This window comes from Eptatretus burgeri, chromosome 18 (assembly GCF_056783735.1).
Source record: "Eptatretus burgeri isolate ZD-2024b chromosome 18, Ebu_testis_v1, whole genome shotgun sequence".
Taxonomy (NCBI): domain Eukaryota; kingdom Metazoa; phylum Chordata; class Myxini; order Myxiniformes; family Myxinidae; genus Eptatretus; species Eptatretus burgeri.
In genome coordinates, this window is record NC_140978.1 from 20,470,212 (window position 1) to 20,487,158 (window position 16,947).

Genomic DNA, 16,947 nt, shown 5'->3' on the forward strand with positions numbered 1-16,947 from the left:
ATTTTACTTATACTTCTGATGTTGGAATTTTTTTTAAGTCCTCCTTTGCTGATTATTCTTTCATTCCTGTTCCTACGAATTTTGCTCTTACCTGTGGTTCTGACCCCTTCAAAGCCTTTCCCCTACCCTTGAGTATAAAAGAGCCCTCATTCCCTCCTCAATCCTCACTACAAACATCTCTGCACCTCCTCCTATTTAGTGTTCACGCATTTTTCTTAACACAGTCCTTTGGCCCCAAAAATGCTTCCCACTGCTTTCTAAACGTGAAACATTGCTGCAAGCACCATTTTTGTAACGTGAGGTTAATGTCTATTTCTCTGCTCATGAATTCTACTCCCTTTCCATTTTTGGAAGGATACCTGAAAACGCAGAATGGGAAAATGAGAGGAAGTGGGGTTGGGGAATGGGAGAGAGGGAGTGTAACAGCTGTATGAGGAAAAATAGTGGAAGGAGAGGGGACAGAGGGACAGGAAGAAGCATAAAGAAAAGGGAGCATATGAAGTTAATGGGAGAGAAAGGCAGAATAGATGGAGAAGGAAGGAAAGAAAAAGAAAAGCTATTATTGGGAGGGAAAAAATTCTGCACTGAAACATGACTGTTCACTGCACCACAGGTCGAAACATGTCTGCATGTGAGTGTACTTGAGGATGGCCTCACCAGGGGCAAATCCAGGAATTGGGTAGGGGGGGTTTCCAAATAACAGAAAATTATAAATTTTCCAAATAAATTGCTGTGAGCTGTTAGTGGTTTATTGTTTATTAGGTACTGTATTGATACCGTTTTTCTGAGGCTTCTGGTCTTTTTTGTGGCACACTTTCGTGGGAGAAGGAGTTCTGGGTGACCAGGGAACCCCTGGGTTTGCCACTGTAATGGTAAATTTTTTTTGTTGGGATGGGGGGGGGTTCCGGGCAACCAGGAAACCCCCCTCGTTTGCCACTGCTCAGATCAGGATGAACTGGTCTCTGCATTGACAAGCTGGAGTTCAGATTTTGAAAGCTTCATCAACATTCCCCTTTCTGTCGATTCTTTTTAACTCAGTATTTAGTTCACAATGTGTCGTTATCAGTCATCCTCGGAACAGTGCTGATGCACCCAGGTTTTAATGCACAATGTGAATGCATAATGATGTACTGCCGACGTATATATTGTTGCGGTTCTGTGAAACCGTCACTCCCCAAGGCAATGGTAGACAACATATAGCAGTCCTGAGACAGTTATGTCATTAGTAAAAAGAAAGGTTGCCAACACCTCATACTTTCTCTTTCTTTGCTTTCTAATTTCCTCAGGTATGTGTCTGATGGTGCCTGTCACATTAGCATAATTAAGATTGTAGAAGTTTAGATCAGTTTAGTTGTGCCTTGTGTCTTCTCATTTGTATACAACTGCATTTCTTTTGGCACACCTCATCAATCCTTGCTTTCTCCAGCTATACATATTTAATTTGTATGAAAACCTTTTATTGTTCCACATGCCTTTCCTTCCCCTGACTTTATAAATATATTGCTTATATTGTGAATGTACCCAGTTCATCCTCTCTTTTCTTCCATTGGTCCAGCATGTGGCCACATAGCCGATGTTACCACCCCCCCCCCCCCCATACAAAGTTGTATTTGTACCCTGAGTTTGCAGTTTGTAACTTAAAAGATGTGGCCATGCTTACAGAACAAAGCCAGAGAGAGAGAGAGAGAGAGAGAGAGAGAGAGAGAGAGAGAGAGAGAGAGAGAGAGAGAGAGAGAGAGAGAGAGAGAGAGAGAGAGAGAGAGAGAGAGAGAGAGAGAGAGAGAGAGAGAGAGAGAGAGAGAGAGAGAGAGAGACGGACAGACAGAGAGAGAGACGGACAGACAGAGAGAGAGAGAGACGGACAGACAGAGAGAGAGACGGACAGACAGAGAGAGAAAGACGGACAGACAGAGAGAGAAAGAGACAGACAGACAGATACTTTTTCTTTTGCCTTTTATGTATGTATATATATATATATATATATATATATATATATATATATATATATATATATATATATATATATATATTGTTGAGGGCCGGGGTCCGTGGCGAGAATGATCACGAGGTGGGGGAGGTTAGGTCATCTCCCACCAGACTCCCCGGAATTGTAGGCCGTCGCTCTCGGATAATTCCTTGAGCCGGCGGGTCGCTGAACCGACCGTGGAACGCCAATATCTCAACCATGTGGTGTAGGGTCTTTTTGTTTGGAACCAATTTACCTAAGTAACTATGTGGTCTCGGCTACAGGGGATCCACACCCTCGGCATTTCTTGCTCGAACCGGGTCACTCTACTGACTGTGGTAGGGTTCCAACTACCGACTACCAACTCCGGTTTGGGTGCAGTCGAGCGGAGCTGCCAATGCCGTGCCGGCTCGAAAGAGCAGATTAACGGGAACAAAGACCCGATGAAAACTCAGATCCGAACCATGCTGGACCAATGAAAGAAAGGACGGAAACGAAATGGGAGCATTTCTAATAATGGTTTATTTACAATAAGGACACAGAGCAAGACTTATCATGGAATAGACAAGAAATAATTCACAATGATCAGAAATAAACACTAAAGCAGTTCCACTTTAGAGACGGCGCCACACACGCAGACACACACAGACGAAAATAAAACCCAGGTGTTTTATTGGGACCCCCACAGCCAGGGAGAGAGACGAGCTGGGGTGGCAGTTTGGCGGGGTACCTGCACGTTGGAGGATGGGGTGCTCCATGGTGCGGCACCTGCCAATGGCCGTGCAGCCCGGCCCACAGTTACACGCATGGGGCTCGTGTCCACGGAGGAGGTTGAGAGGAGTAGTCGGAGTCCCAGGGCTGGGGTCAGGGTCGTGGACAGGACCCAGCAAAACTTCCACCAACGACCCAGACTCCAGCAACGAATGCCCCGTCTCCAATAAACCTCCGACAAATGCCCTCGAATGCCCCACGCAGAGCTGAACTCCCTCTGAAGTGAAATGAAGTGAACTGAACTCAGACTCCAGCTCATAACACACGACGCACACCAACCAACTCACTCCTCCAAAGAACTTCCCACAAGACTGAGGATGGTGTCGTCTTTTTCTGGCCCTCCCCGAATGGGGCGGGGGCTCGGTGGAACAGACGTCACCGTCCGCACTGATTGGACAGGGCCTCCACGGATCCACCCCTTCTGGGCAGGGTCTCGGCCTTGTTGGGGGAAAAACCGCCCCCCCCCCGCGTGTTTGCACTCGTCGAGCAAGAGTTACAACGTTGAAAGGAACGTTTGTGGAAGCAGCAAGGAACGGCTGCAAGATCTTGCCTCGGCAAGTCAGGGTGTGAGTAGACAGCGGGTGAGTAGTGAATCATGATGGGGGATGGGATGGTTGTTGGATGTAGAGATTTAATAACCTACCTAAAAAAAAAAAATATCGCAACGCACACCTTTGATTCTCCCACAAGACAAAAGGAAGGGACCTGTCTTCACATGTACTCCAGGGAATAACTGAATTTTGGGACATCTGTATGTTTGAATGCATATGGTTTCCAGATCCATAACAATATATATATATATATATATATATATATATATATATATATATGTATATATATATATATATATATATATATATATATATATATATATATATATATATATATATATATAGATCTGGGATCTCAACATTTACAACGTTACAAGGACAAGGAAAAAAAATGTATGGACTATCTTTAAAAATGGAACCTTTCCTGTAAAGTTTGAGGCAAACCTAGTTTTCTTCATTTGAAGCCCATGTTGAGACCGAGTAGAGATGAAAGATTGCTGAAAAAGTGCCAAAATTTCCCCACAATCAGAAGACAAGTTCTTTTCCACAAAATATCTAGCATCAAGAAGAAGGTGTTTACATGAAGGGCACAGGGGACAACGGCCAAAATATGTATGCATTATCATGTGTGTCTGAATGTGTCCAAGTTTGGGCATTTTAATGTATGAATCTTCTTGTGAACCCATGGAGCTTCAGCCTACACTATCCATCCACCAAGAGATATTTGCTCCGTGCTGTGATTTAATGTACTGAGCTCGTGAGTTGCATGCCGGCGCCGGGTTAGTGCTGTATCGTCCACAAGGTTTCACCTCGCGCTGCTTCAACATACACTGAGGACGTAACCTGCATGCTGTGAATTGGGAAAGTTTTTCACCTGATGAGGGCAAAGTATGTCAAAGGCCATTTTAGGCCAAGCTGTCGGCTATGCTATACAATTTCTCATCGTGTATGTAAATGTTTCTTCCTCCCCCCTCCCCCCCAATCTTGGCATTCATTCTTGTAATACTGGTGGTGCCTTTATGGATAAGGCAGTTGGCTTAGGATGTTGAGGTCCTGAGTTCAAGCCACAGCCAGGCCAAAATAACACCAGGCAGCTTGACTCAGCATGCTGTCTTTCCAAGGTTGGTAAAACAAGTACCAGCTTGTTGGGAGTGATCTAATTAAGTATTCTGTGCCGGAGCTATGACCTGTCCATGATTGTGCTCTGAGCCAATGAAACTGCCTTGGCAGCCTTATGCACCTGATGGTGTGAGGAGGATAATCCATTCATCCATTCATTCTTATGGGTCATCATCAACGCTGGTGTGATTACAAGTTACAATTTTTTCATGAGCTAGTTTTTGCCGTAATGTGTGAAGTATGTGCAAAAATCTAGAACCATCTGATTACACTGGTCTGCGTCATTTCAGAGGTCTAGGTTTTCTCAACGGTTCTTATATGTTTTTTTGCATGCTGAATTTAGAAATCTATCTCATTTCGCTCAATCAGGTCATGTTTTTTTCAATTTTAATTTTTTTTTATCTATCTCAATTTTAAGGAAAAGAAATAATCAAATTTTTTGTTTTTTTAATTAGCATTTTTAAAATTCAAAATCAGACTTACATTGACATAAAATGTACAAACTATATATAAAATGATGCACAAGTACCGTTAATGTGAAATTCAACATTAATCAGACGAAGGAAAACACCGACTGCTGGAGCGACTGAAGTTGGGTGTTGCCAGAAACAACGATTTATCTATATTTTTTCTGAAATTGAAATGAAAGTAATTGAGAAGGCACTTTCTTCCACATTAAGTGTACTTGTGCATCATTATATGTGTAGTTTGTACATTTTCTGTCAATGTAAGTCTGATTTTGAATTTAAAAAATGCTAATTAAAAAAAAAATTTTTTTTGATTATTTTTTTTTCCTTAAAATTGAGATAGTATAAAAACTTGACCTGATTGAGCGAAATTAGATGCATTTCTGAATTCAGCATCCAAAAAAACATATAAGAGCCTTGAGAAAACCTAGACCTCTGAAAAAAATATTTCAAATGCAGCCCAGTGTTATTGGCCTTTCTCCGACACACGTTCAAAGTGTTGTCTTTGCAGTCCCAAATGGCTAAACTTGAGGAACAATAATGAACATAATGTTCACTGCATTATGTGTTTCACCTGGGCTGACTTTGTACAAATTTGGTTTAACCTACCTTAATCAAAAATGAATGAAGTCCTTTATCAAGATGTTCTTCAACAGAGTTTCAAACACAAATTATGCAATGTAAATATCATGAAAGAAAATTGCCGTCGTGAGTAAGAGGCACGACAATTTAATATTAAAATTATATTATATATATATATATATATATATATATATATATATACATATATATATTTATATATATATATATATATATATATATATATACATATATATATATATATATATATATATATATATATATATATATATATATATATATATATATACATATATATATATATATATATATATATATATATATATATATATATATATATATATATATATATATATATATATATATACATATATATATATATATATATATATATATATATATATATATATATATATATATATATATATATATATATATATATATATATATATATATATATATATATATATATATATATATATATATGTTCATCCCTGATCATCTTGATTATTCAAACCACCGATGTCCACCCTGGACTGTGAGGTTGTGTCACCTGCCAGTGGTGACAGAAAGAAAAAAAAAACAACCTCTTCCTGATTGTTCCAGTGAATGTACTTGGTATTTTGACCAACTGCATGATGAATTGCAGATTTTTGAAAAATGGTCTTCCTTTGTATGCAGCACAAGGCTGCAGGGTTGTATCAATGGCTGAGGGTGCAGATGTGCCGCTGACGCAATGCCCTCTGCTGGCTTCGGCAGGGATTCGGAATTTGTTCATGGCCCCAGCGATAGCTCACCAACTCTTTGGAAAGGACACCATGAAATCTTTAACATCCGCCAAAAAATGCTGGCAGACAGGATGCCAGTTTAATGTCCATCCAAAGGACAGCACACACTTTGATGAATGACCCTGCCTCTGAAACTCCAAGATGACAGTTTGTAGCTGAGTCAACATTTCAACCCAGGGTAGACAGCTTGGAGCAATCATGTGTACCTCTCGGGCATTCTGTCAGCCCTGAAAAATGATAATAAGAGATGACAATCTGAAGACGCCGATGGTTCACGAGCGGTATTTGACGATGTAGATTGTTTCAGAAGTCAAGGATGAGACAATGTCAAGCCACCGATGAGACAAAAATGAGACAATTTTTGATGACAACCGATGAGACAAAAAAGACAATGAGACAAAAATGATCAACATGATGTGGTACGAGTGACAGGTTATTAGCTGCAAAATGTCGAAAACCCGGTTTCGTTCAACAACTTTAAAAATTTGACCTTTGCATAACCTTTAAAGGTCCCAAAACAATGTTGTGGACATTAAAATAAGGAAACAGGATACGTGCTATAGCTTAATGGAGTTAGTTCGTCGAAGAAGGTCGAAAACCCGGTTTGATTCCCACAACTTCGAAAATTTGACCTTTGTGAACTTTAAAGGTCAAAGGTCAAGGATTATGACCTTTTGGTGCAAAACTTCCTCTGGAACATTGGAGGAACAATATAACGTCATATAGTCTAAATGGCATTTCACACTCCTCGGATTATCCATACTTTGATGAAATCAACGTAAAAACAAACTTGAAGGGGGCGCCACGGGCAAGGTGTTCGAGATAGAGCAAAATGGTTTGAAGACTTTAGGTCGGGAGTGACCTCAAGATTATGCATAAAAAATATTGTCCTCCTTGCTGTCAAAGCTTGGGCGGTCGTTTGATTTTTATGTCAAAATTCGAAATTTTCTAAGTTCATGACCTTGTGACCTTGAGACTAAAATGAAAACTCGAGCTCTGTGGGGCTATGCAGGTGCCATTGGGCTAACCAAATACTGAAACCCCTGCCAGATTTGACAAACCCCCTCGGAGAAGATGCAAATTGAAATCGGCTACCCCCTAAAAACACAATTCGCAATTTTCTAAGTTCGTGACCTTGTGGCCTTGACCTTGGGACGAAAATGAAAAAAAAAATTGAGCTCTGTGGGGCTATGCAGGTGCCATTGGGCTAACAAAATCTGAAACCCCTGCCAGATTCGACAAACCCCTTGGAGAAGAAATTTTTATGTCAAAATCATAATTTTCTAAGTTCCTGACGTTGTGACCTTGACCTTGGGACAAAAATGAAAAATCGTACTCCGTGGGGCTAAGCAGGTGCCATTGGGCTAACCAAATACCGAAACCCCTGCCAGATTTGACAAACCCCCTCGGAGAAGATGCAAATTGAAATCGGCTACCCCCGAAAACACAATTCGCAATTTTCTAAGTTCGTAACCTTGCGGCCTTGACCTTGGGACGAAAATGAAAAATCGAGCTCCGTGGAGCTATGCAGGTGCCATTGGGCTAACCAAATACCGAAACCCCTGTCAGATTCAACAAAACCCCTCGGAGAAGATGCAAATTGAAATCGGCTACCCCCTAAAAACACATGTTTTTGGGGCGAAGCTCCGCACATAATGGGCGGACCACGCCCATTTTCAGGAAAACACAACCAGATCATGATATAAACCTCCCACCAAAATTTTATCAGGATCGGATCAAAACCCACGGAGCTCTGCTCGGGACAGACAGACAGACAGACAGACAGACAGACAGACAGACAGACACACAACAATAACGAATATAGTGGTCACTTATATTTTTCGTGAAAATATTTTTTCATGAACCAACAATATTCAGCAATATTTTTTACAGTGCAACAAAAAAAAAGAAAAATTTCCAGAAACCAGATCCTTATAGGGAACACGAATATCTTGAGATAATTTCCTCTTCACGATCCTAATTTTTAAACCGTGATGTGCGTAACTCTTTAATTCCAAGGACACGGAGGACAACGCTGCAGAAGGAAAAGACTGATTTTGAGAGGAAAGAATGAGAGACGTGTGGAAATAAAATGGATGGCTGTTGGGAACAAAAAGAAAAAGTGGAAGGTAAGAAGATGGAGGGGATGGAGGCAAGGCAAAGAAAAATGGAGTTGAAGATGGAACAGGGAATGGGCTGCAGGGTTAGTGATAATAAACAGACGAGGGAAGATTGAGATGTTGACAGAGATGTATTTTAAGATGCATATAAAGATGAAAGCTGACATGACGGATATGAAAAAGAGTGGTGAAGGTGGTGGTACACTCGGATAAATAGAGAAACACACCAATAGAGACATACTTTGCGGCATGACGTGATGGAAACCATGCCAAAGTTTAATGTAGAGGGTGCAGCGTAGGTAGACGGTAAAAGAGAAGGATAGAGGATGGGAAGAAACATAAGGAGTGGTGTCAGAATCAAAGATAAAGTAGAAAAAGAAGGAAAGACAATGGGAATAGTGAACAGATGCAGCGCATAATAAAGTGTCAGAGTATGCATGTGTTATGCTCCGTACACCTGTTTCATAATTGAATTAATCAAAAGTAAATGTTAAACCCAAAGTTGCTTGCTTCATCAACTGTATTGCAAAAAAAAGTCATTTCATCTGTGAAATTCAGGACTGAAAATGTGCCATGAAATTGAGGGTCGAGGCAAAAGGATGAAAGAAAGGGCAAAATCAAATGTAAATAAATAAATAAATAAAAAGAGTAAGAAGTTGATTAAATGGTTCACAGACTAATCGACCCGACATAAAACAAAGCTAACTGCAATTAATCAAGGTGTCAAATGAGAATAAATATACAAAACTTGTCTTTCCTGTTTCAATGATAATTTTACAAAGTGCAAAAGGTAAAGCTTGTGGTTGGGGGAGGAAGGAGGCAGCTCGTTTCGTAGGCAGCTCAATAGGTTTGGCAAAAAAGGCAATCTGCTAGCTGTCAACTCCTATTTACAAAGACCTGTTTTGGGATAAAGTGTGCAGAAAGTCAAGTGTCACGCCTCAAGGCATCTCTCATCTTCACATTGGGACGGTACAGGGTGCTGGCATTGTGTTGAAGCTTTACGTGGCTCAAGCTCAGCTTCTCCAGCTGCCGTTATCGATTAAAACCACATTGTGTGGCTCCCTTCCTTTGTGTATGTTTGTATATCTTGCATATAGAAAAGATTTCCATATGGAGGTATACATGGAGTTTCATGCTTGAAGGTTACTGATTGTGAACACATGGAAAAAAAAATAAGGAAGTTAAACATTCCAACAAAATCGTGCTGTTTGTGAAAGAAATATTGAATCAAATTCAAATTTTCTTTCAAACACAAATGAAAGAACCCTCCATGAACACAAAGGCTGTCTTTTCCATTCATCAGAAGCAATTTTGCACACACAGCACTGATGAAAGTACCATGCAGTAGGAGTATCAACTTGAAAAAGCACTTTCACCTGGTCAACGTTTGGAGAAGGTAACAATATCATTGCGTACTTCCACTGGCAGATTGTGTTACTATGGCCCGTGCAAAACTTGGTGAAGGCCAAAAATGGCAAATTCTTGGGATGTCCAACAGTGAAATTGGTTTTCAACTTGGCTTCTACTGGACTGTTATCAGTAGGTTCGTCTGCAAACATTGACAAACCAATGATGTTAATGAGAGGCCTCAATCTGGATGACCCAAGGTGACATATGCAGTTCTGATCAGGCTCATCAGATGTATTCCTTTTGCCACAAGCACAGTGTCGTGGCATGAATGTAATCTCCCTCGGAGATTATGCACAACAACTGTGCGGAACTGGCTTCATGCTAAAGGGTGCAAAGCCAACAGACAGATAAGACACCCTATTTTCAACCCAGAACACAAAGCAGCCCGCTTGGCATGGTGCCAGGCACATCAACACTGGAATCGCACAAAATGGAGGATGATCCATCAGTCTGATGAGAGTCCATTTCTCCTGCACGAAACTGATGGTGGAACTCAGGTTTGACAGGAACCTAACAGCCTATACACTCATCCCATTTAGAGCAACCTAACAGCCTATATACCCATCCCACATTATGGAGTCCATCCCATTTGGTGACAGATCCATTATAAGTTGGTGTTGCTTGTTACGATTGTAAATTTGACCTTGTCACTGTACATAACAGGGTAACCTGACAGGTGAAAAGTACCTTAGGGATACTTTGGATCATGTTGTTTTTTCACCATTATGATAACAGCCCACTTCTCACAAGACCAGCATTCATTGATGGCAATTCCAGACTTCGCCGTTCTTGTGCAGTTTCCAAGTTCTTGTGAAACTATGCAATCATAACATTGCTCTGGCCAGTAGGAAGTCCTGATTTATATCCAAAAGAGCACGTTTGGGATGTTCTTTGATATAGATTGAAGAAAATGGACCTTTTTGCACATATTCTGGCACAGTTTCTGGCTGCTTTGCACCAGGAATGGCAACAACTCCCTTTGGGTTCTCTCTGGTGGCTTCTTCAGGTGATAAGAAGGAGGATTGCAGCAGTCATTCTTTCTCATGCTGCTGAGACACTCATTCCGTTGTGACATCATTGGATGTCATTATTGAGTGGTCTTGAACCCTACTCCACACGCTGTGATGCCAGCAGCCCCATCAGCATGTTCTTTGGTGTACAACAGTGCCATTACATCCATCCTTATTTTGTGATTTTCAAAGAATCAACAAAACCTCTGAATTTGTCTCAAATCATTTGTCAAACATGCATCCTTCACAAATATATGGTTTTATTTTTGATAAAAGTAATGTTTTCTGATTAATTTTCTCGGTTATTGCTATAATCCAGAAAAGCCTGTGCTTAATGTTTTTCCATGCGTATGGATATGAAGAACAGAAGATATCATAAATACTTTTGAGGTTTTTATGGAGGATCGGTGTTTCATGGCCATGCACCTTTGTCTGTTATGCTGAGGATTGGATGATCTGTTGCTGAGAACATTGCAGTTTTCCTTCCTTGTAAATCGTAAGCGTAATACCGACTTTATGATCAGCCAAAAAGTAACTCACTTTTATGGAAGTTCTTCATCAGCATACCTAAAATAGCCTGCAAAAGCATATAATGCTTGGATTTATTATCATGCCAAATTATTTCTCAGCCTCTTCCAGATCTTTGCTTGATTTGAAAACAATGTTCAGATGTACTTTGTCACCACTATGGGTGAGAGACCAGATGATATCTTTTGATTCTGATTTGATCCAAGGCTTCTTGAATCATTAGCATTTGATGTTTCATCAGCAGGCCAGTGCTCATTGCTCCTTTCCATCCTACTGCAAATAGAATGGGTTTCTTGGTCTTCAACGAGCCTTCCTTTAGTCATTTAAGTATTTGGCTAGATCGATTCGCCCACTGCATGTCAGCACCTCCACTCAGATAACTTTCCGATCATATAAACCTATTCGCTTTACTTGTCCTCTTGCCTGCAGAGCTGATCTTCTGTTTATCCCATCCTCATCTTCCTTCTCCCTTTTCATTATTTCGTGATAACTGCATGCTACCATTTTTGTCAAACCTCAAAAGTATTTATGATATCTTCTATTCTTCATATCCATTCACACGGAATGTGTCAGAGACAAGTTTGTTGCCTGTTCCAACTGGAATGTTAATTGTTTTGGAAAAAACTACAGGGACCGCAGAAATGGCCAATGAGATCCCCACACTTTATCGGGCATGGTTAGAAGACTCTGCAGGAATAGAAAAGCAACATGAAGTGCTGGAGAAAGCATTTCACTTGATAAGATCAAGCACGACACTTTATTTTAAGAGATACAAGTTGCAAAGCTGATTGGTTAAGGAAGGCCTGGTTTGCCAAAGCCGAAGTGGAAGTTAGAGTTGACACCTTTCACTGCTAGTGTAAAAGTCAGTGTTACATAAACCAATAAGCCAGCCAGCTACTCTTTCTCCAGCACTGATCTAAGGCTTATGGTGGAGCTTTAAATATATCACATACATGACAAATAACATTAGGGGACATCGGTGTACTTTTACATTAATTACAAGGGCCATTAGGAGACAATGAACAAATCAAAATTGAGTATTACCACTGCTAATTACACAGCCACAATCACATCACCTGCCAAAATGGGATATGAAACTAAAAAGGAAGCAAAACAGATGGCAATTACAGACAGCGTAGAGTAATGAATTTACAATGCCCCAAGGTGCCTCTGAGAGTCCCGTGCAGCGAAGGGGAAGTGGCGACCAATTGGTTACCCAGGAGCTTTTTTTGGATACCAACCCTTTAAATAAATGGAAAGTAGGTATATCTGTGCAGTAGATAAGATTAAAAAGGAAAATACACTTGTGGGCCTTCATTTAAAAAAAAAAAAACAAGCCCAAATAGCCAAATACAGTAAATCCATATGAATACTGACGAGTTAATGAATTGACTGGATCTAAGGTTATATTAAAAAAAATAGTATTCAAATTACAGTCAACACTAACCAACATGGACAAATACTTTCTTGAGTTTATACAAATTTGTGAGAATCCACCATCCCATCCCTTACTGCCCCTCCCTCCCACTCTCTCCAGTTCAACAAACAAAATTAGCCTCCAAAACTAAATATTCACTTTGCATGGCAAAATGCATAGCCATACGACATGTTGAAGAGTGAGTTGCTTTATAAGTTATACTTTAATCAGCAAGTACAATATAGCTCACTCATAAACACAATACTGTTTCAGAGCACTTCACATTCAAAACACAATGGAAACTGGAATAGCACTCCATAGAGCACAAAGTCTCGCCTCGCACGCTCATTCTGAGCACAAACACATCGTTAACTGAACATGCTACAATGCCCATACAGCTGTATCATCCATGCACCCTATTATGTCAAATACACTGCCATTATCCAGAGTGTTATTGATTATTGATTGATTGTTTGGATATTTATTGACCACTTTCATGCACATTAGGGCGAAATTGCATCAATGAAGATGATATGAAAATTTTTTTTCAAACTACAGTGCCTTCAAAAAGTATTCACACCCCTCGACTTTTAACATTTTGGTGTGTTACAACCTGAATGTAAAATGGATTAAATTTTTAAAAAAAATTTCACCAATCTACACAAGATATCCCATTATTTCAAAGCGGAAACAGGTTTTTGAAGTTTTTACAAATTTATTGAAAATGCAAGGTAGAGCTATCTAATTTATTGAAAATGAAAATATCTGCTGTTCTCCCTCTGCTACAATTGGTTCATCTGACCACATGCTTGTCAAAGTTGACATCTCTCTGACTGTTATTAGAGAACCAACTCAGTGCTGTCGAGTGTGGCATTTCACTCAAGCCGACTGTCATGGACTTCAAGCAGCCATCAAACTTCAAGAATGGTCTCCCATCTCTACTTTCTTCTTCTTCTTCTTCTTTCGGCTGCTCCCGTTAGGGGTCGCCACAGTGGATCAACCGTCTCCATTTCGCTCTATCCTCCACATCTTCCATTGACACTCCAACCACCCGCATGTCTGCCCTCACCGCATCCATGAACCTCTTCTTTGGCCTTCCTCTTCTCCTCCTACCTGGCAAATCCATCTTCAGCATCCTTCTCCCAATATACTCCGCTTCCCTCCTGTGCATATGTCCAAACCATCTCAATCTCACCTCTCTCACTATGTCTCCAAACCGTCCTACCAGCGCTGTCCCTCTAATATACTCATTCCTTATCCTGTGCATCCTCGTCACTCCCAACGAGAATCGCAGCATCTTTAACTCTGCCACCTCCAGCTCCGCTTCCTGTGTTTTTGTCAGTGCCACCGCCTCCAAACCATACAACATAGCTGGTCTCACTACCGTCTTATATACTTTCCCCTTCACTCTTGCAGCTACCCTTCTGTCACAAATCACTCCTGCAACTCTTCTCCACCCACTCCATCCTGCCTGAACTTTCTTTTTCACTTCTCTCCCACACTCGCCGTTACTTTGGACAGTTGATCCCAAGTATTTAAACCCATTCACCTTCCCCACCTCAACTCCTTGCAACCGCACCATACCACCACCCTCCCTCTCATTTACGCACATGTACTCCGTCTCACTCCTACTGACTATCATTCCCCTTCTCTCCCATCTCTACTTTCGCCGACATCAACTCATCCTAGGAATTATTTCAAAGAAACTTGCTCTCTCTCATGCACAGATTTATCCCCTCTCATCTTCAAATGTCCTACCCTTCCTCCCACCCATGGTACATTGAAGCTTGTGGTGAGGCAGTTGGCCTGAAACAACTTGCCTTCACCTCATGGAAGGCAAATCCAACTGAAGGCAATCTCAGTTCCTTCCACAAAACTGGTAACAAGAATGTGTCCACCCTGAGGAGAGTCAAGAAACAACATCTTTCTAATCTCAAGTCTGAACTCTCAAACCTCTCTCCCTCCTCCAAATCCTGGTGGCATCTCGTTAAATCTGTTTCTGGTGTATGTTCCCCCTCCATCCCCTCCCTTACCTCAAATGTCTGCACAGCTGGCACTGCACATGAACAGGCTGAATGCCTAAACTCGGTGTTTGCCTCTAAATCTTGTGTCACAAACCCAACACTTTCTGTACACACAATATCCAGTCGCACCCAGCTGTTCCTGTACTCGGTGCCCCTTTTTCCTGACAAGGTGGAGAGCTTGCTTTCAAACCTCGAATCAGATTCACAACCGGTCCAAACGGCATCAGCCCACGTGTCCGAAACACCTGCTCTGCTGCTCATGCTCACACTCTCTCTGTTCTATTCATCCTTTCATTTGCTCAAAGTCTTCTCCCATCTGTTTGGAAATCAGCAAACATTTTTGCTCTGCATAAAGGAGGTGCAAAAACAGATCCTTGCAACTACAGACCAATCAGCCTTCTCCCAATCATCAGCAAGGTTATGGAATCCATAATCGCTTCTGACATTAAATCCTTCCTCTTATCCAATGGCCTGAATTACGATCATCAATTTGGTTTCAGACCAGGTCACTCTACCCTGGACTTGCTGCTCCTGCTTTCCCAAACAATGGATGGAGGTCCTCATTGCTAGACATGAGATCAAAGCCATCTTCCAAGACATATTGCGTGCTTTTCACATGGTCTGGCACCCTGCCCTGCTCACCAAATTCTCTTAATAAGGTATCCAAGGCAATCTGCACTCATGGCTCGCAGACTCCCTCTCCTGTTGCAGGCAACATGTGGCCCTTCATGGAATTCTCTCATACCCTCTTCCTGTCCAGGCTGGAGTTCCTCAAGGCAGTGTTGTGGGCCCAGTGCAATTTCTCGTTTTCATCAATGATCTCTCTGACTCTGGAAAATCCTCTTTATCTCTTTGCTGATGACTCCACCCTCTGTTGTATCAACTGCCATCCTTCAGATCAGGAAGCAGCAGCCTCTTCACTCTCTGCAGATCTGGATAAAATCACAAGCTGGTCCAACATTTGGAACAAGTCTTTCAACCCTGACAAATCTCACACTCTCACTATATCTCTCCGAAAGGACCATTTGGAAAACCACCCCAACTGCTTTCTCAATAATCCTTTCATTCAAGCTTTTGGGTATCATTATCTGCCATAATCTTTACTGGGAAAGCCACATCTCCAAGCTGGCCTCCAAAGCCAGTCGGTGATTTGACACCCTTGGCACACCTGAGCTCCTGACCACATACAAAGCTTTCATCTGCAGCCTGATGGAGTACTGCTGTTCCCTCTGGGCTGGAGCTCCCGCCTCTCACCTTTATCAGCCTAACGCTGTGGAAACCAAGGCATTCAGGATCATTGGTATCTCCACAATGAGGGTGAGTCTTTTGGTCTCTCACTCTCTCACCGCAGGCAGGTCGGTGGTCTTTCTGTCTTAGACCATCTCCTCTCCCACCTCGCCTCCCCCCCCACCCCTGTTCTGTCTGCTATCTGTCTCGCTAATATTTACACAGGGCGCTCAAGGTCCACCAGCAACCCCGTTCTGGTAAAACGACCAAAATCAAGAATCACTGCTCACTTTCTTTCTTTCATTCCTATTTTTTCCCACCTTTGGAACAAACTCCCACACACTCTTCAATCCCACTCTTCCCTCCAGATCTTCAAAACAGCTGTTCACCACCATCTCTTATCTTCCCCCATCCAAATCCATGATCTCTTCTACTCCCATTTCTCCACCCCAACCCCACTCTATTCAAATTCCCTGATTTCCTTCCTGAAAGTCCCTGTAGTGTCCATCTTGTTTACCCTGTGTACCCTGCCCCATCCCACTCCCTTCCACAAATCTCCTAATGTGTCAATTCCCCACTGATTTCTGCTTCCCCCTCCCATCCCTCCTGTCTCTTGCTCTCCTTGTTAAACATTCTCTAAGTAAGCTCTTATACGAGCCTTGACATTGTACAAACAATTATTATTATTTAGATCAGTGTTCAGCCCCCTGAGTCAATACTTTGTGGAAGTACCTTTGGCAGCGATTGCAGCTTCGAGGCTTCTAGGGTATGTCTGTATCAGCTTTGCACAATTTGATTTGGGGATGTTCTTCCATTCTTTCTTGCAGATTTTCTCAAGCTCTGTCCTTTTGGCATGGGGAGTGTTGGAGAACAGCAATCTTCAAGTCTTTCCACAGATTCTCAATGGGATTCAAGTCTGGGCTTTGGCTGGGCCACTCAAGGACTTTCA

The 16,947-nt window shown here is 41.6% G+C and overlaps 1 protein-coding gene across 2 annotated transcripts in view; it reads right to left on the reverse strand.

The window, feature by feature from the left end:
- Positions 1-16,947, reverse strand: part of LOC147008698 (interleukin-1 receptor accessory protein-like 1) — a 724,240-nt gene that overhangs the window by 174,867 nt on the left and 532,426 nt on the right. The window lies entirely within an intron of this gene.